Source organism: Pseudopipra pipra, chromosome 15, assembly GCF_036250125.1.
Source record: "Pseudopipra pipra isolate bDixPip1 chromosome 15, bDixPip1.hap1, whole genome shotgun sequence".
Lineage (NCBI taxonomy): Eukaryota > Metazoa > Chordata > Aves > Passeriformes > Pipridae > Pseudopipra > Pseudopipra pipra.
The window spans coordinates 19,082,601-19,103,726 of record NC_087563.1 but is presented as its reverse complement, the minus strand read 5'-3'; positions in this window follow the sequence as shown (position 1 = coordinate 19,103,726).

The window sequence follows — 21,126 nt, the reverse complement described above, 5'->3', positions numbered from 1 at the left end:
CTTTGCTTTTCTGACCATCTCTGTGAATTTTGGTGCCATTATATTCTTGTGAACACAGAGGTAATCATCACATGGGTAAACACAGAGTACAATTATCAAGTTTGTTGAGCTTACAGGAATTACAGATCACAGAGAGTAAAAGTAAATTACTAGTCAAGCAGTTAGGAAGTAAATTCTTCTGGGGAGTTGACAGCAGAATTGTGCTTTATAGATGCAGAGCCTACTGTAAGCATTATGAACAAGATTTATATGTTAGGGTGAAGTCAAATGAAGTCATTTAAAGCTGTTGAGCTGCTGAAGAGATTAGCACAGATAGCTATTGTATATATTTATGCAGCTTGTTAGCCTTCCCATCTGAACACAGAGGGATTTAAGTTCCTCTTTTGATCACATAAGGAGAGGTGCTTTCCCAGGAGGTCTCATTAGACTGGATTGTTTCAGCATTAGTCACACATTTCTTTGGTGGGTCTTTTGCTGGTTGTAGAAACTGCACTGATGATAGATGGAGTAAACCAGAGGAGATTTCAGCAATATTGTGCCTACTTAATTAATCTTGGTTGTTGCTCTAGAACTGCATAGCTGCTAGGGTAATAATAAGACTAAGCAGAAGGTTTTTGTGTAGAAAATGCCCATCCACAAATATCTCAAGATGTCTAATGCAATACAATTAGACTCTGACAAGGCTATAAATGGCATGGTAATTGAACCACTATGAAAATTAACAGGAACAAAACAAAACCACAAGATAATGATTTTGTGCCTTCAAATCTGAAGTTCTGATGTAAAATAGAATTCTGTTTTATAGAGTTTTGTTACAAGGAGAACATCAGAGCCTCCAAAGATGCAGATGTGCATGATAGGTTAAAGTCCTTGTATGGCATCAATGCCTAGGAGACCAATATGACACAGATGCTGTTTTCTGCCAGACACTGTGTAAACAAAACTTAACGAATTATCTGTTTCTTTATGAACGATAACAATGCCTATTCTTTGAAGTTTTCATCAAGAATTTGTATTATTATGTAAAGGCAACAGTCCTGTAACAATGTAAAAACTAATAATGGAAAAAGGAGAATCTGAAGGCACACTTCTTTCCTACAGGCAACAGTGTAAACCTCACTCATTTGTAAATGCTGTGCCTGTCTGACCAAGATTTCAGGCTTTCTGTAATTGGGGTAGTGCTTCTTTTGCTCACAGCTGGTAAGCTACCAAAAGCAATATGAATGAATTAGTCTACCTTGCTGTATGAGATATTAAATTTCATGTGCTAGTTTGTGAACCAAAGCCAATCTGTAATTTATTTGAACTAAATCACTGTTCCCTCAACTTCCTTTGTAGGCCCTTGAATAGTTTCCACAGTAGCTGCTGACTCTTAAGTAGGAATTTAGGCTATGGCAATAAGATTGTTCTTAGTTTAATATGAACCACAAAGCTGAGGTTTGAACTCGAAGGAAGAACACTTTGATTTGTAGATTTTCCTCTACAAATTTTTCAGTTAAAAAGCTAATGGGTATGCTATTTAAACAGGTAAAATCTTTTTATGTCCTTTTCCAAGATGCTGTGTGTGGACAACTTATATACAAACGCTCATACATGAACATAGTGTGACTCCTTGGATTTAGTGGATAGTATCACTTGGTGGATCACATGGAGTGGGTCAGCACAGCTGCAGTCACAGCTTAAACTGCAGAGGGCAGAAGAGAAGGCAAAGATGCCTGTCACTGCTCTGCCTGCATTATGTAAGTGTGGTCTCTCAGCTTGACGCTGCTCTAAATGTTATGAGCTGTACAAGCCCTTGCAGACCAAGTAATTTTTCCTTTTACTATTTATGTACTATCAGTGAGAGTTCATGCATGAACCGTGCCAACTGAGTATTCAATCATCCAATTTAGCTGTTAAGGATGCTTTGCAGAAGTGTGACAAGGGAGCATGACTAGCTTACTCTTTTTAATGAGCAAAAGCAAAAAGTTTCTGGTTGTATCATCCTTTACTCTTGTTATTTTGAAGTCTAAAACATATTCTGATTTTGCCTAATGAATTTCTTCATTACAGAGTAAGATGATGCTCTGCTTTAACAACTTTCTTTCAGAATGGTTTTGAGACCTCTCTCATCTTGCTAAGATATGTAAATGTATATAGGAGCAAAAAAAGTAAAATATAGACAAAACTCTTGAACTCTAAGCAAAGCAAGAAGTAACAATAGATCTCTCAAGCCAAAGGATCAATGTTCTTGTGATAGATACACTTTCCTTTCTGGTTGTTGAGCCCCCAACTAACTTTTGATCTTGACCATTACCTCACAGCAGAATGAGGTGAGGTGCTTTTATACATCTGGGCTATGCAGGGCAAATGACAGTTGCTTGCCTTACGAGGCTCTCAAATGCTATCCCAAGAACTTAGGCAGGTAGTGCTGACTGTTCTAAGCTTGTGTTTTAAGCTGAAACTTCTTAGTGTGTCCATAGAAACAACTAACAAGGAATACTAGGGGATAAAAACAGAGGCTCCTCTTGTGCGTCAGTAATTGCCCAAAAGACATAATTGTGTTTAATTTTGTGCCTGACGTTTATGACAATGATACTATATTAAATGTAATTTCTTCCTTATATCAAGTTAATAAAAAGAAATCCCTTTAAAATGAGAAGAAAAGACTATGTCATTTAAATACCTTTTAACTTTAGTTCACTGTGTCTGTGTCCCAAATTAAGGGACTGCTGTTTTTTCAGTACCTGCACTGGTTGAAGATGATTCCTTACAGGGTGCATCTCAATAGCTTCCATTACAGTACACTGGCTAGCCTGGTCTTTCTTGCTGGTTGGCATAATTTGAAGCTTCCATAAGAATTATTAGAGTTCAGATTCTCAGAAGTGCTCAGCTTCTTGCAGGCTTTTATTGTTCTTCTGAGTGTGATTGAAAGCTTGGTCTCAGTAGGCAGTTCTGATAGCTTGTTTCTGTACCTGCACTAGTGGGGCTGTGAAGGCCTAAGGAGCAAAAGGGCTTTTTTTTGGTCAAGATTAGAATGAACTTTGCTGGTAACACTAAAGGTATTTTGGGGGAATATCCCCTCTCTGCTTCTAAGATGATGCTGGTGTAATGTTGATTTGCTTTGAGACAGAACAGAGACCTTCAGGTTATATTTCCACTGTAAACTGCTGGGAATATTTGTCAGAATATATTTGACAGAAGTGGTCTGTGTTGCTGAGTTAAAGGAAAGAACAGTTTGGGGAATGACAAGTAGGTAAACTGAAGACTAAGCGTTTCCAGCTGAGAGATAATATTCAGTGAGGATCTAGTGACTAGAAAGACTATAAAAGTGCAACATTCAGAGCAACAAAAGATAACACTTTAATTCAGTGAGGTCTGTATTTAGACATTATCTGATTGGAAGCATTCTGTCACCTCATAAATCACTAGAGAACATTGAATCCATCATGAAAAAGCATGAAATGTTAAGGTACATGGTTGGAAGAAAAGTCTAGTTATGCTTCATCTAGCACTGAACCAGCTGTAATAAGGAGAAAGGGTGAACTAACTGGAGCAGGTGGCTGGAACACGTGGGTTCCTAGGTGCCTTTGTCAAGCTATTTAACTCCTTTTAATCTTAGCTAATTCCCCTCTAAAAAGCAGGGTAGGGGTCAGGTATTTATCCTTCTTCATTAGGCATTATCATTGAATTGCCATAAATGTTCACAGCGGGCATAGGTTTGCCCTGAATATTCAAGAAGGCGTCTTTCTTTTTTGTTAATGTGAAATTATGTGTCTTTCTGTGTTAGAAAAAATCACATGCATAGAAAAGGTCTCAAAAGACAGTGTGGAGTGGAGAGCCAGGGGATGGCTCTGGATGACTACTCAGCCAGTGGGAGAAGCTTCTGAACAGCAGTTCTCAGGAAACAGGCTGGAAATAAGCAACCAAATAGCATCTCAGCCATGGACCCAGACAGAGAAAGGGTCAGACTTTTAATAATATTGAAATTCAATATGGACATAAAACGTGCGTCATTTTTCCTACTTTGTCTATCAAGACTGCATTCCTACTCATTCGCATTTAATGGGTACAGCCTGAGAAATATCGCAGCATAAAACCCAAGACCCCTTCAGTCCCGTGGCAATTAAATGTTCATTAGCAAATCTGTATTTTATCCATGTGTGAGCAGCAGGTGAATGTATCATCTGGCTTATTATGACAGTGTTTAAAAGAAATGTCACATCGACTTTTTAAGGAATTTTTCTCGTTAGGTTTTGAGTACAAATGAGTATTAAGCTTGGCTGCAACACTTTGTGGGGAGGAGCAGTGAAGAAGTCAGGTAAATTCTGAAGCCAATTCAAGGTTGCTACAGGCTCCAAAATTAAACAGAGGAGAGAGGTGAATAAAAACTGATTTATTTTATTAAGTTCTTCAGTCTAGCTGGTGCAGTTAGCACGTGGTAAGTGGAAAGCTGTACTGTATAGTACTTGCTGTGTTATAGGAACCATGAAACACAGTTCTGGAAATCCCCAGTTCATGGAAATGCTTAGTGTGCACTTTGCATGGGATGTAGTTTATTTTTCGTCTAGTGCTCGCTAACGTAATCCAGAAAAATAATTAGTGCCCAGACAGCATCACAGTATCACTCATCTCTACTGCTGAATGATAACAGAATTTACCCAGTACTCACTAAAGATTGTGCCTAAGGATACAGCCTACCCCTCTGATATTTAAAACAAGCAGGAAAGAGAATTCTCAGTATCCGTGGGCTTGTTGATGTTGTACTTTAGATGCATCAACTAAGCAAGCAGCAGCACTGAAATGTAACAACAAAAGCAGCACAATTTACCATTCTTCTGAATACAACACCCACTCATCCCTTGCAGAGATCACTGGGCCCACTTGGTCTTCAAGCAATGTCTGTATGAAATTGCACAGGGAGATGAATATTGGAAACTGCTGTGGAAAACCCAAGCACTTAGCTAAGTCTCTGAGGAATCACAAACAACGAAAGAAGAAGGGAATGTGAATATAAATATAAATACTAGGGTATAATTCATCTATTACATTATTGTATTGTGTGGCTGTAGATGTTCTGCTGGCATAGAATGCAGAACATATAATCAATGACAACTTTGGTCCAAAAGATAGTGTGATATATGAGACATCACCAGAGAAGTGAAACAAGCTAACAGATGCAGAGTGAGTGGAGGACAGGTTAAAAACTGCTAGGATATGGCTATTGGTAGAGTTCATTGCCAATACAGTACATCAGTCACAGCCAGTTGTGTTTAAAATTAACTCTTGTAAATTAGCAATCCATGTATGCTGCAGCTGCTGAGAAATGGTACATGAGGTAGAGATATCTGTAATCCTTCTCTTTCAACTGAAAGCTGGTATTTTAATATCAGTTCTTATGATGCTCATGTTATTGTGTTATTGGTCTGAATGAACAAATGAACAAATCTTAAATAGTTTAAAATCACATTAGTCTAATAGCCTTGATCATTGGAGGGCTGCAAATTAATGATTTACAAGCAGTTAATTTGTTCCATCTAGGAAGGTGTGAAACCATTTGTTTTCTGGATTGCAATCTATTAGATTTTGGCCAAGATTAATACAAAAATGATTAAGTTTACTGTAGATGCTGCTGCTCACTGTAACAGTGAACAGTGAACTGATGAATTAATATCTAATGTGATTTTATACACCCTTACGAAATCAAAGGAGAGGTGACATTGCAAGATATTCATACACTAATTCTTCCTTCGGAAAGGAAATAGTATAGAGGTCTAACAATGCCACATTCTCCTGCAGGGACAGACAGGCACAATGGCAATGGCACAGAGTAACTTGCTGTAATGGAGAGAAATTCCCATTGCTTTCTTCCAGGGGAAGAGTTCATCTGGATGAGATAGAGTACTTACACTTGAGGCTCTCAGTCACAGGAATCTTAAAATGTGGCTTCATTTGTGGGAATTTGCTGCTGATTTGCCTGGTGAGGGTTGGATGGCAGGGCAGCAGTGCGAGCTTCTTGCTGCTACAATGCCAGGGGAAGGCTGCTTCTTGGCCTCTCTTAAAATCATGGCTGATAACTCCTCTGAGGATAGGACAGATACAAGGAAAGACCTTGATAGGAAGGTTATTTAGCTCAAATTGTGTTACAATGGACTAGATCAAGAAAAGCTGTCCTGGACAGAGAATAAGCACCTGCAGGTATGTGCAAGAAAGATTAAAAAAATCATAACTGAAAGAGCTGGACTGTGCAGCAAACTAGCTTGGCAACTTAAATTCTTGTCCCTTTATTTAATTCCTACTCCCTACCCAATGGTAGTGACTTTGTTAAATCATCGAAAATCCCAGAATCCCAAAGTAAGGAAGCAAAACCTGACAAGAGGAAATTTTTCTATGTTCTTTGTGCTAGACTTCAGCAGGCATTATTCGAATAAAATCCCCAAGGTCCTGAAAATGCATTAGGCAGACTAACTATGAATCTTGCCCTTACCTCCTTGTGCTGCTTAAGTTGTTGCTGACAACAAAGATCAATGATTTATCTTTTCTCTTTATTCACATTTTTGGCATAATTAAATCCTTGAGTCTCTGGTTTTGTCATGGAGCCATGGCAATTGCCTTTAGTTTTTACTGTCTTATGACCACATGTAAAAGAAGTAATTGGAGATAAGGTACCATGATAGATTCCAATATCACCCATCATAAAATGTGAATGGCACCAAGGTAATTTATATTCCTCAGTTTGCAAGATACGTCAATAGTTGAAAGAAATAGTTATGTTGTAGAAGTACTGAAAAGAATAGGAAAGAGAAGGATTTGAAAAAATGAGGCAAACATGGAATGAGAGTAGGGTATAAAATTCTTTGAAGTAAATGTTAATCCATGTAAATTTGTGTGGCAAAGGACTAGATTTAAAAACCCCCACAAAGAACAGCAAATCAAAACCAAACCCCAAGTGTTCCTTGCTATGCATAGATTATCATTTCAATATCCCAAGCAGACATTGGCGTACATGAAATTACCTTCTGGGAATATTGACTTGACTTAATTTACTTGTGTTATATCTGTAATTGAAATGGGGAGGAAGAATTTCATGTACTGATTTCCCAAAGGGCCCATAACAAATGTCATTACTCAGATTCAAAATTATGTGGTAATGTATGATTTTAGCACTGTCTTTAGATGTCATTGGTTGGCAATTATTTGTCTAGTATGATAAAGGTGTAAAGTATAAATCTACTTGATATAATGCTCAATATTTTTCCATTTATTTCTTCATAATTTCCTGAGATCAAATATTTTAACGTGGGCATCTGACACTTTAAAAGGCAATTTAAAAAAATTTTTCAAAGATTCTAGATTTATCCTAAATTTTTGGAATCATATGACAGATACTTATGATCCCAGAGGCTTGCAAACTGATTCAGAAATAGAACAGGAAGGTTCTTAAGACTTTAGTTTTAATTATTGTGTATGGGAAGAAGACATTTAACAAATGGCAGCAGTGAGAGCCCTAGTGGTGGAGGCTGGACTAAGCAACCCATGGGATGGAAGGGGCGGTGCTCTGGTAGGACAGGGTAGCGCTGATGCATGAGACCTTGCTGCTGGTCTGGTCCTAGAGGAGAAGGGGAAGAACAAGGAAACTAGAAATTGTTATTTGTATGCTATAAATGTATATCTAAACAGACCATTCTTTCTGCATTTCTAAGATCGTATGCAATGTTCATGCACTCCTGTCACCTGTCATAGTACAATGACTGGGCGATCTCGGTGCTTTGTCTGGGAACTCAGGGCTACTAAACTGCATACTAGAAGGACATACAAATCGTTCTTTAAATACTCCAAATTGCTGTCATTTTGTCAACTTGTTTGTCACAAGTTCATGTGCAGTCCACACCTATGGAGAAGATGGAAATTGAACTCTACCACACAATTTAACGTAGTGTGTCTGAGTGGAATGTGCTTTCCAAAGCCCTGCAACAGACAAACTTGTCTCAGATTTTACTTTTATTGATGTCCTAGTGGTGGAGCTCATTCTTTTTGAATTTTTAAGCAGAGGCTTTAAGCAATTTCCAAGTGATAATAATGTGAAAGTTTTTCAGTGAAGCCTCTTCCTCCATTGAAATATTTTTATATTACTTTTTTTTTTACCGGTGAATTTCTGTGGAATGGTTCCACTTCAGTGGAGTTTGTTATTTCTCTAGGGAATATTATCATATTCTCATAATTTTTATAAAAATTTAATTCCATTGCTTTCTGTAGGCTTCCTGTAGGCACCTGACAAAACTTGTACTTCCAGGTCTTGTGAGATCCAGGTTTTCCTTGCGGAGCCATTTATGCATCTAGAGTACATATCCCATGATGTATTTATAGTCTCTTATGGCTCAAATCCTGTAGTATATCGTGGGAAATGGACTGCAATTAGCGTGTCCTGTCTCTAGGGTGAAAGAGAGCTAAAGATACTGGAAACACAATTCCCATAGATTCACATCCCATAATTTCCTGATCATATTTTAAAAAAAATCATAACTGAATGGTTTTGAATGATTTTTAAAGATTTGGGGGCAGAAAAAGAAATTATATCTGCCGCCTTTGTTCTGTTTCTGCGTGTAATGGAGAGATGTTTCAGAATATATTATACATACAGTATTTTGTGACCTTGCCTGAAAAAGTCTTTATCTGAATTTCTTACAAATACAAAACCAAAGCTCTTCTCCCTGATGCTCAGAACATCATTTACTGTCATCTTCTGCTGTGTATGTGCTGTTGCAGAGCTGACAACCAGCATTGACACAACAGGGGCAGTGTGCATACACAACATCAAGACTTCATTCTTTGCTTTGCATCAGCCAAATTACTTACACACTTGATCTGAAACATGGCAAATTATTGGGGAGTTAAGTTTCTAGTTCTGTCCAGTCTCTGCTTTCTGTGCAGGCTGTCAAAATAAATAACAATACCAGATTTCATGAAGATTTTCTGTTGTTAAATCTCCCTCTCAAAGATATTTTCTCTCCTAAAATGAGGATAGGATATAAGTATCAATCCATTTTTAGGTTATTTGTGTGTTAAATCAAATAGAGACAGATATGGTAATTCATTTAAAGTTTCAAGGTTGTTTTATACTAATATGGCATTACTTGTTATCTTTAAATAATTCTCATAATCACTTTTTGCCTAATAATCCCTGATTGCACTTGACTTTTAAGTTTACCTTTCCTGATTAGAAAGTCAGCTTCATCAAGTCAAAAACAGGAGTCAGGAACAAAATTATCATATAGTTAATTGCTTGAGGGGAAGGAAAAAGGTGTGGGGCAGTAACATGTGGAAGCAAGGAGAACCTGAGACTGTCTTTAATGGATGCTTGCAACAAGAGCTCCATTTTACTGATGCCTAATTCTTCTTGGGTAGAGACAGTAGGGAGCAAACTTATCTGGCGTGGACTGTCTGAGTTTGTGGATAAAAAAGTTAATCTACTTTTCTAGTCCTTTGTGTGATAAATTTCTGTAAGATGTTCTAAAAACATATACATGTAACTCCTTGAAAGAAATTAAGAAGGGAATTAAAATGGAGTCAATTCATTTTCAAGAGTCAGATATTAAGGTACAAACTGCTAACTGTGAGAAATCTTTAGAAAAGCATTAAAAAAACCCCAACCCATCCTGTATTTCTCCTTGAACTTCCAAAAGTTGTTTTTAGCATCTCCTTTAGCAGATGTTCTCATATCCAAAAAAAGCTTGCTCATATTAAGTGAGTAGAGTTATTTAACTAAATTACATGGACTGTCCATTTGCCATTCTCCAGTAATTGTCTAAAATAAATATACCTGCCTTCCACTCTTTGCTAAACATTTTTGCCTCCAACTAGAGAGGGACTTGCTGAAATAAATAAATTAGTTTGCGGGGAAAAGCCAGCACCCAGCAGCATTTATTATGGCACCTGAAAGTCAATAGTGCATGCTATTTTTCCTGAAAGTTAATGAAACATATAATTAGAATTCTCTTTTGGTCGTTTTTGGGGGTTTTAACCATGAAGTATATGCACTGTGCAAGCACAACAGTTAAGCAGAACCATGTCACTACTCAGAATTGGAGCCATTCATATGCTAAGAAACACACAGACTTTTAGGTCATTTCTGTTTCAAAGTGCCTATATCCAAAGCTGTTTTCTTTGATGATAAACAGTGCTTTTGTTTGAAACTATGTGAACTTTAAGGTGGATAGTATTGGCATTTTCATTTTCCTGTATTGCTTATTCTCCTCTTAAAAGAAAAAAGAAACCACAATGTTTTTTAAGTAGACTGAACATAATTTGTCCCGTTTGATATTCCTTTTTTTTTTTATCTGTAAGATGATATGTGGCCAAAAAAAAATTATTTTAAAACTCTGTTATGTAAAATTTCTCTTTAATGGAATTATTATAAGGGTATTGATGTTAATGAACATGTTAAGGCAGTGGAGACTTTGAGAGACAGAAGCAATAATTCACATCTTGCAGCATTTCCTCAAAAACATGGCAAATGAGTGAAAGAAAAGAGAGATGTCCACAAAGATCTTCATATGTGGTTGCGATGCAAGGATTACCAAAGATAGATCAAAAGTGGTTGTATTTAGATCCAGTTATTTTGGAAAACAGAATAATTTCACGAAAGGATGACAATTAAAAGCACTTAAATTGTAATCATTACATCTGCTTTGTCAAAAGTTTGTGAGTTGTATGAGTTCACAGACCCCCTGAGCCTCACTTGGACAGCACAGTTTAAGGATCAGACAGAGGTTGAAGAGATACTGAAGGCAGCAGTCTGTCACCTATTGCACCTTTTTGTCTGTCCATCCTGTTATGCCTCTTAATTTATAAATAAGAGGGCCAGATGGCAATCTCTTATTATTATTGTTCTTTTGTTGTCTACATTGAGTTTTAGCTTCTTATGCAAATTGAAAACTTGCCTATAATTTTGTTCTTGTCCTCAGGAACTGTTGTTTTTAATTTTAAAATGCAGTTTTTACCAGTCTGTTTGATTCTAAGTTGTACTTCTGGCTGTAGTGTCATGTTTCATGTTGCATTAAAACTTGCAAGTGTGAAGACGTCTCTGCCCTAGCAGATGTTTTCAGACACGATGCCCTTTTCAGTGTTTATACCAACAGAGCTTAAGGCAAGTTACGAAGGAGAAGACTCCAGAAGGGCCTCCTTCACTGTCTTCCCCCGTGCCCCATGTCTCTTTTAAAGATGCTTGCCACACTGCAGATGTGTATGACTGGGCTTGACTAACCCTAAGGAAATTTGAGTTTGTTTAACTTTCAAATAAATGCAAGTGTTCCTAAACTGATACTGTTTCCCAAGTAAGACACAATGCATTATGTTGTGTCATGAGAGGAACCATAAGTGGGTGAAGTGCTCCTTACCATCTAGTACTGGGTCATTAAAAGCATTGCATTTTTCATATGCACTCACTGCTTAGAAATAATTGGCATTTTATGTAAATGTTGAAGAAAGCAAATCCAATATGACCCACATATAAGGAGTGAGTTTAACTTCTAGGCAGGAACAGAAAAAAGGGCACATCAAAGTGCTCAACAGCCCCTCTCTGGGCTCCCCTCAGAAAGGATGGGCTGTTTGAGAGTGGGTTGTTTACTCCTGGGTGAGCTCTTACTGGCAAATTCAAGCTGCATGGTTGTGAGCAGGTTAAGAGTATGTTTAGACTTGTCAAGATGCATCCCTGAGCTACAAAGAGTCACTTGGGCATCTGATAAGTGCTAATATTCATCAATCCTCAAAATATTCTTGGCTCTTACGTTGATTTTAACTTCATCATAGCTGTTCTACGGGATAGAGAATTTAATGAGAATCGTGTGTTGTTTGACCTTCTCTAGAGGATATGTTCCTCAGAAACCAGCTAAAAATGACACACAGTCATTATCCATTATAGAAATTTCTTTGAAGAAATAGTTCATATTCATAATGTAATATGTTAGCATCTCAAATGTAGAGGTTTTTTTGTCTTTTCTTGGTGCAGAAAATGTGGCATATTTTGCAGCTTCCCCAATTGTTTTTTTAATTGCTGTCTATTACAGGTCACCAAACAGATGTTGGCAGTACTATTGTGCATTTGACAGAAAGTTCAGGATTTAGGATGTTCTTGAGGAATAACTATATTGGTCGTTTATGTTAAAGAGGTTAACAATGTTTGGATACAACTCCTTACTTACCAGCTGGGACCAAAAAGCCAGTCTGTATATAAATGGAAAAGCTTCCTTTCCCAAGAAAGCAAATACTTGGGAAGAAATCCTCAGAGCTGCTTTTGATTTTTATTGCTAAAAGTTTGCTTTTTGAAATTATATTCATACAATGTAAATCAGCCCATTACATCTTATTTTCTAGAGAAGTAGATTCAACTTCTAATCAACAGTTCAACACTCTATCAAGAATTGTACTTTCTTATCTCATTATCTCAGTTCTAATCTGGATACCAGTGAGTAAACAGAGGCAAAGATCAATTAGTGCTCATTGCCCTTTGTCTGTGTAAGAGATTCTAATTTCTACAGTTAGTATTTTCTAAATGATCTCAGCACTAGAAAAAGATTTTACTGGGCTGTACTCTTTGAAATGTCTCCCAGCATTAGAATTACCATTTCTCACAACTTGCATTAAAAACAAAGCAAACCCTCAAATCATTAATGTATTTCCAATCATCGATTTTGTTCTTATTTTTACTTTTTCCCAGTTAAAGTATTTTATCATCCTTAATATTTTATCCATGCCTTTGAATAAAGTCATAAACCATCTAAAAATTACATACTTTATTTGAGTTTTTTGTTTTCTTTTTGTTTGTTTTTCCATACAGAAAAAAAGTACTTGCCTACATGGTTCCTCAGTAACAGTCAATTGCTGTTAAAAGTTAGCTTTTTAAATGGACATTGTCCAAAATCTCTGTGTCCTTCAGCTGTTGTTTCAAATGCCTCAGCTAATTTTGTAGCCATCTACACTGCCAACAACACTTGGTAATTTTCAATGGCTAAGTCCCTCATAATCCTTTCTGTGTCATCTTAAATTATTTGAACTGCTGCTTAGCATTGTGCTGTCAGCAGTTTTGTAACTCTTTTCATTGATTCTACCAGCTAAATTGTTCCTGTAGAGCGTATCAGGACATAAAATAGACTGGAAATACAAACCGGAGTAAGAGTGTTACCGAAACACTCATCCCTAAAGAGTTACATGCAGGTTTCATAATGCCTTTGCCAAAGATTAACTGCAAATCTTTATAGTGTTTCTCAGACAGTTTTTTGAAGGACAGAAACAACTCAAGCCCCCTTGAGAAATATATCATGATATACAGTAATTAGACAGTAGTCACTGTTGCAATGGGCCTGCATTATGCAGCATGGGACCTCCTGTCACGTCTAGGTTAATGTACCTGATTAATCCAATGTGAGCAATGCCCAGTGCTACATGTTATCATTTTTCTATGCAAAAGTTCCTTGGGAATTGATCCTAATTTTTCATAAATGTATAATGTAAATTCTAGATACCTGTGGGGTTTAGCTAATTTAAGTTGTACCAGAGGGTACTCTCTTTTTCCTGTGGCTTCATAATTTTTTGGAGAAGAATACCTAACATAGTATGAAGCACAAACAGTTAACTATGTTTTCTGCTCATTTCATTGAAGAATTAATTGAAGTAATATGATGTTTCTGAGAGTTTAATTTTTAGGGTTTTAATATGGTTTAAAAGATTTCTGCAGTCTCTAAACTTATTGAATGTGTCTAACAGTACAGTTAAATGAAAAAATAGGTCAGTATTTCTGGGGGAAAATTTTTTTTGGAACTCAGTGATGTTTTTTCTATATTCTCTATTTTCCTAAATTAATTTCTCGTGTTTATTGGCAAGTATGTCTTAAAGCAGTGTTAACTTGTATGCTTTTGTTTATCATAGGAATTAATAACAAACAAAAGGCAAACCTGAAATCTTTTCCCTTGCCACCTTAGAGCAACTAAGCCATATTCCCTTTCACATACTGCTGAACGTTTGAATCCAGTAGACTAATATAGGACTAAATGTGTGACGTATCTGAGTTTCAAAGAAACAGCATAGTGAAGTGTGTCATAGTTCATTCATCCTTTGACCTTTGGGTTGGAACAATCAATAAGGGAGTCAAATTACTGTCAATGATATCTGGTTGTTTTCCTCTATAAGAAATACCTTTCATACTTCAGTTTTTGCTGGGTGTACTTTATTGACTTTTTCACATAAACACTATTTAATATAGGCCAAGGGAAATAGCTTTTAGCTATAAACCAGACATACCAGTGTTAAGAATTAACTGCCCAGTTCCTCTGCTGAGAAACAGAACAAAGGAAGAGACTGGCTCAGATACATATGCTCAAGCTTTTCCAATATTACACGCAGTTGCAGTTTTCTATTGTTTCATGTTGAGAGTTTATTAATATTACAGTTCATGTTAGGCTTAGCTTTAGCATTTGTTTTTGTTTTGTTTCTAATCTCATATAAATGCCCAAGGAATTTTAAAACAGTTCTAGTCACCTCCTGTGGGATAGGGACCTGAATTTTTTCAATCGGTAACCAATGGTGAGAACATTTCTTCAAATAATATCTGTTCCAGCTCTCAGGCAGAAGTGAAGCCTGAGTATTGTAACTTAGTTTTACTGTTCCAAGTCCCTGTCTGTGAACAGGTCGCAGTTGCTGCAGTACAGGTGCCTCCCTTGACGGAACTTGGTGAAGGACAACATGCAAGGGACAGATATGCTCTTCTCAGACTTCCTTTGAGGCTCTTTCCAGATTTCTTTTTTTGTTGAATTTCTGTTTGTATTCTTTCTACTAAACTCAGATTGAAGGTCTGGTTTTTCTTTTTACTTCTGCTTCAAAAGATATCTCACTTTTTCTTTGTTCTGCTACATCCAAATCTCATGTCCTTGTGTTGGGTAGATTCTCCAGACACAATTTGTGTGCCTACTTATGACATATTAGCTGTGGTTAACATACCAGGGACTATGGTTTGACAGCAGTGTTGAGAACCCATTATGAATGTTTGGGGATCTTACCTTGACCTAATTCTTGTCAGTGCCATGACCTGCAGGAGTGTGCGTTCTTGAGGCTGGTCTCCAATTTAGTCTTCTGTAAAAGAAATCCAGTTTGTACATGCTGAGTGCACTCTGCAAGGCACAACAAAGCATGCTCGGCTTCAAGAACATTTTGCTTTAGAAGTTCATTCCTGAGTCAAACTAAAAACGTAGTGTGGATACAGCAATGGATTTTGTATATGTATGGTGCTCTTTTGTGCTCTGAAGTTGTTCTTTTCCTCCAGTAAGATTAAATTTCTACTAACATTTCTGCTATCTTTATGTTGCTTACATAACAATACAGTTTTATCTGAGAAGATAGTACTTCATGCTCTTGGTTCTAAAAGTCTTTGCTCAAATTCTCTTGTTGTCTCATTTAGTTTGACAAAATTCAGTTCATTACCTACGGTCCAAAGTGTGTCATCAGTCACAGGATGGTAACCCAACCAGATGGGAGATGCTACATGCTTTAGGCGGTCTTCTTAATTTTCTTTTGTGCTCTTTGAATGTTATTCACTTATGTAGGATTAACTCTTAAGTATGTACTTTAAAAGATGTTCCTTTGATTAGATCAGAGTGAGTTTTGACAGAGTTCATTAAAGTCAGTGTGAGGCTTTTAATTGGTTTTTGGTGGGGTTTGATCAGGAACTTGGTCTATTAACTTCTGAATCTCAAAAATAGTTTCTGTGTTTCAGAGAAAATTTATGTATTTGGTGCCTTCAACTTTATCTGTGTTCTGATAACCTTTCTGTGGATGTTTTCTTACCCATTAATGCTGTCTCATTCACTCTATTTAAACTAAAGGACTAGAGACAGCAAAATGACCCAATGACAATTGGTTGCTTTTCTTTTATAGCACCTTTTTCTTGTTTCTTATCTCTTTTTGTAGTATTTTGTAGTTCTGTCTCCTGACAGTTCTCTGAAAAGTAACTCTTCTGAATTTATTTTCATTTCAAAAACCACAGAAACAAAGTTTCATGCAGCTCACAAGATATCTTTCCAGTCTGTAAATGCTTTGATATGGAATTAGATCTTTTTCAGATTAATGATCTGTCACATAGAATCCCAACACAAATATTGTTGCATGCTCCTGTCCAATTCATCTTTTATCAGCCAAGCATTGCCATTGAGTCACTGTCATTTTCTACTTGTCTCTGTTTCTTATTCATGAAATCATTTGACAGATTATTAGTTCACTTCCTTAGTTTTATTTGCTGTTTTATTATCTTTAGAGAAGCAGTTAATAAAAAATATTATTTCTCTTCCTTGCTACACTATAGTTTGTTTAGAGTACCAAAACCACATAGACAAAGGTTGACATTTCAGCAATGCATGCAATTAAAAAAAAGTCTTCTTACAGAAGTAATATTGGCCAGAGTAAACATAATTTGTTCCACCTTAGTACATGTTAAAAACTACCTGGTGCTCAAAAAAACCATTTGGCTACAGCCCTAAAAGCCTAAAGTACTGTGTCAACCAACTGGAGAAATAAACTGGAATAATGAAGAATTCATATTTTGGAATTTTTTTTTTTTACATGGAGAGAATCTTTGAGTTTCTAACTTGTGAGTTTTTACCTCTGCTTCATTGAAGTACTTGCCTCACAAGTGCTTAGTATTCAAGCTGCGTGTGTTATCCTGGTCAATAATGTTAATTAACTTTCTAGGCTCTGTAAGCCTACCTTTCTCAAAATAGGTTTAGACAGAAAGCTAGGAGTTCTTGATTCGCTGGTTTTATTTTAGGCGGGGATTTTACAAAGCAAGTGAGATTTGACATTGTTATTGTTCTCACTTTGGGGACCATTTTTCAGTTTAAATACAAACTCTGGGTGAAGAGACATCTATTTTGGTTGATTACTTGTACCCTCAGCCCTTGCAGCCGTGGGGATTTTGGAGGAGAGGCAGCTTCTCCTGCCAGGCTCTGCTGCGTGGCTGTGCAGTTGTGTTCCAGGGCAGCACGATCTCTGGAGGAGGACAGAGGCTCTCAGCTCTTGTTGCAGCTGAGCGGCTCAGCCACTCCAGGCCTGTTTTCCCTCTGAGGACACAGCAGGTGATCCTGGGGAGCAATAACACCTCAGGAACTGAGTGCTGCCGGCTGCGTCTAAGGGACCCCAGCATTCTAACAATGGCTGGTAGAAACAGGTTACTTTACTGTCTTTTTCCATGAAATGTCACATCATCCTATATTTATTGTATAGGCTGAAAATTCTATACAACTTCAGGAAAGAAAGTGTTTCTGGATCTCCTTTTTTTCTACTGTACCTAGTACAGAAACATCCTGCCCCATTTCTGGAACCCAAAGAATTATCTTAATACAAGTAAGGATATAATACGTCTGTTAGAATATAATAATACATCTATTTTCTGGGCTTGCTGAGATGATTTTATCACCAAACTCTTCTGCGCTTGCATGAAAAGAAACTATGTGGTAGCCTCTTTCAACACTGAGGAACAATTATGTTTTTGTGGGAAGTAACGTCTCTCTATGTTCACATAAAAAAGATAACTGATGAAAAGGCTTATTAGAAGTTTCTCTGCCTTGTTAGACCTGATAATGTGCTTTATAATACAAACTGAATTCAAGAATAATATTCCCATGGTACTAAACCAGTCGAGAACTATTAATTTCTTAGTGGTTTTTTCCTATCTGCAGTCACTGTCTCTGTATGGGCTCCTCTGTCTGTATCTGTCAGTCTGCCAAATATGGCACTAAATGTATGTCCAGTAGACAGAACTTTTGTCAGTACCATATTGCTTTCACCTGTCAACTTCCTGGCTCATGTTTACTTCTTTTGAGCATAAATTGCTGTGGTTTGTTTCCTTCTCACATAGACTTCCCTGTATTATAATGCAGTACATTCTGATCCTTGGCTTGAGGTTGTGAGGAAGCAGATTGACTACTTTTGGAATGTGTGGAACTGATTTAAGGAACACTATCTTTTTAGATACCATGGCAGTAATTTATATTATTAATGATTCAATACAGGGAAATAAGTTTCCCAAATTGTAGTTGGAAAGCAAGAGAAAATTGTCTCCTCAAGATCTTTTAATAGACTAGTTATCAGATTAGCAATCTGTTAGCAGCCTGGACTGTCATGAGCAGGAACCTACGCACAATATGAGCTGTCATTTATTCTTAGAAACAGAAAGAAAATGAAGAAAAAAAAACTGAAAAATTTTCATGTCTCAAATAGTATTAAAGTTACCTTGTAGTACTGGAACTATGCTCCATCAATGCCAGGATCCAGCCTTCAGCAAGGACCATAGACAACGGCACTGTAAGAAGAGGAAAGCTACAACAAAAGGTAGCCAAAACCAATTCAAAGCTAGGATCTTAACAAAAGAAAAAAAGTCCTTTGGCATATCCTTGAGCTCCTGCAGAGACAATAAGAAAATAAACAACATGTGCTGGGCTTTCTGAGACATGAGGTTCCAAATACTATCGGAGTGAACAGAATCGTGAAGTAGCAAAAATTTATTATTTTTTTTAGCTTTTATTTAGTTGAGAGCATTTGAAATGCAGGAATCTTGCTATTAGTACAGTCCTATCTTTCAAAACAGTATCTTATTTTCTAGGGGTTTTTGTTGTTGTCATTGTTTTGTTGGGTTTTTTTAATGATGAATCCCTGACATGTCGATTTTACATCACATCAAGGTGTGACTTGGGTAGAACGTGGTTTACTGGTTAATTCTGGAAAATCATTCAAACCGTGTCTTCAGCAGGCAAGCCCTACTGGAATATTGGCAGATATCTGAATATTGCAGATATCAGCTGCTGAAAAGAGGTTGGAATTGGAGACTACCAGCAGATTCCCCTGCATTGTTTATTTATTTCTAACTCAAAATTGTCTCTGTAAGATGAGCAAAAGTTCCGTAACACCTTTTGCCTCTCTCAAAAGTTGGCTTTGATTCCCGTTTCTAGAAATCACATCTCACGATCCCTCTTTTGTTTCATTCAAACTAGACAGTCTTGGCTATTTCCTGCAGATCAAAAAAAAAAAAGTAAGGTGCATTTGTAAAATGCTTCTTTTTCTACTGCTACGTAGTCATTGTGAGCAATCAGTTTATTAAGCACTTGCAGAGTTAATATGAAAGTCTTTTACAGAGTCCAGTTTGAAATAGTTAACTTTGAGGGTGACTTTTGATCTGCTGGAAATACTCTATTAGGTTTATGCTTTTGATAGCTACAAGAAGTATTCCATAGGCTGTGTGATTGGTCATTCTTTCCATTTCCTTACCTGATAGCTGAGATTGTTTTTTTTTCAGAATTGCTTTGTGGTAAAATAAACTCAGTAAGAACTGTAAAAGCTGTAAAGATTGTAAGAATCTTTAAAGAACCTCTACAAAATGTCTTCTTTTTCAAAATTTTTGTTCTTTGTATGCTCTCATTCCTGCTCTCCCAGCATATGGGAGAAGAACATTTCCTAGTATATGTTGGTGTTGCTTTTGAGCCATGGTGAGATTTGGTGTGCCCTGACACAGGTGATCATACAGCATCACTCTGAGTGCTGTTGAGTGATGCCTGGAAAGTCGGTTTGCTATGTAATTTACAGCTGGATGATCTTCCTATATCTATGCCAACAAGTGATAGGACAGAATGGGACTGAAGCGGTGTATATTAATGCTTAAATCTTCTTTGTTTCCTCACCTTCCCATGGGAGGTTTCATATTAGTTCTATGGTTTTCCAAGCTGTACTTTCACAACTCTGGAAACTGCAAACTACTTGCTATGGTCTGGGAATGAATTAAACCCCTCACTATCCTTTTACAGACAAATGTGGCTGAAATACATGATTGGAAATCAAGGGAGATGAAAAATATAATGACTGTTTAATTTCATGAGAAACAGAGTTTGTAGGATAAAATTTCTTTTAAAAGTATTAACTTACATTTAAGATGAATATTTTAAGACAAAGTTTTTTTCCTTTTGTTGTTCTGAAAAGATACTTTTCTCCAATGAGAACTTCAGGAAAATAGAATTCTTTATTCTTTTTTATATTTCTGTGGAAAGTAGTGCATGACACAAACCACGACTTGAGGTGGCACAGAGGCACTAGGCAAGAAATAGGCAAACGAACAGACAAGGCTACAGTGCTTGCTGATAGCTTGGACTTGCAAACACAGTTATTGTGAGTTTTGACATTTACTTAATGGGCTAGGATTTCCTTTGTGCTTCATAATGCAGCAGCTGGACATGAGCTTTTCAAGGGCAGTAGAATAAACTGCTGTTATGTCCTGGCTTTTTTCCTCAAGTCCCCAAATACAAGGGATTTCAAAGAAGTATTTCTAAGTGATAAACTATTGTGTAGAACATGTCAGCTCTTTTGGTTCTTAAACTCCTATAGCTTATGAAAATGAATAAAACTTTTTCCTGCAAAGATCTGTATGTCAGCTTCAGACTACCATGAATATTACAGTTAAATTATAAAGATCTGAAAAACAGATTGTATCTTGCGACAAGATAACCTTTACTCCAGGAATGCAAATGGATATCAGAGTAGTATTTCATGCTTATGATTATATTCATTTGGGTAATATACACAACTGTCCATTATGAAATTGTGGGCAAAGTCAATCTCAGTGTACACAGACAGATTGATGCCACAGGCCGAGGGACAGAGGCAGTAATTTTAGTGCCAGTCTATGTGTTTGTATGGTAAGGCACTGGTAGAAAGAACCTGCTTCCCAGGACTTTTAGCTGTCAAGTAGCAAAGACAGTGCTGTAGCACATGATTAAAGGAGAGGCACATTACGGTTCAGGTCTATTTCTGTGTGGCAAAGATTTGAGTTTTGTTGTACTACTGTGAATTGGTTCTTTTTTTTGTTCCATCACTTTGTCTGCCAGAAGTTCCCAGATGATTGACAAGTCCAAGGAGGACCAAGAAATTGGTGGGGTTTTTGGGGGGTTGAAGACTGAAAATTCAGTACATTTTCTTTCCAAGGACAGTGTTTGTCTGGTGTCATATCAAGAGGTCTGAAGGGACTGACATATTTTGTGTGATGAGTCCTTCGCTGAAGGTCAGTATGGAAAAATCTTGATTTTCTTGATCGGGAGTGAGAGAATGTGTTCATTTCCTGTT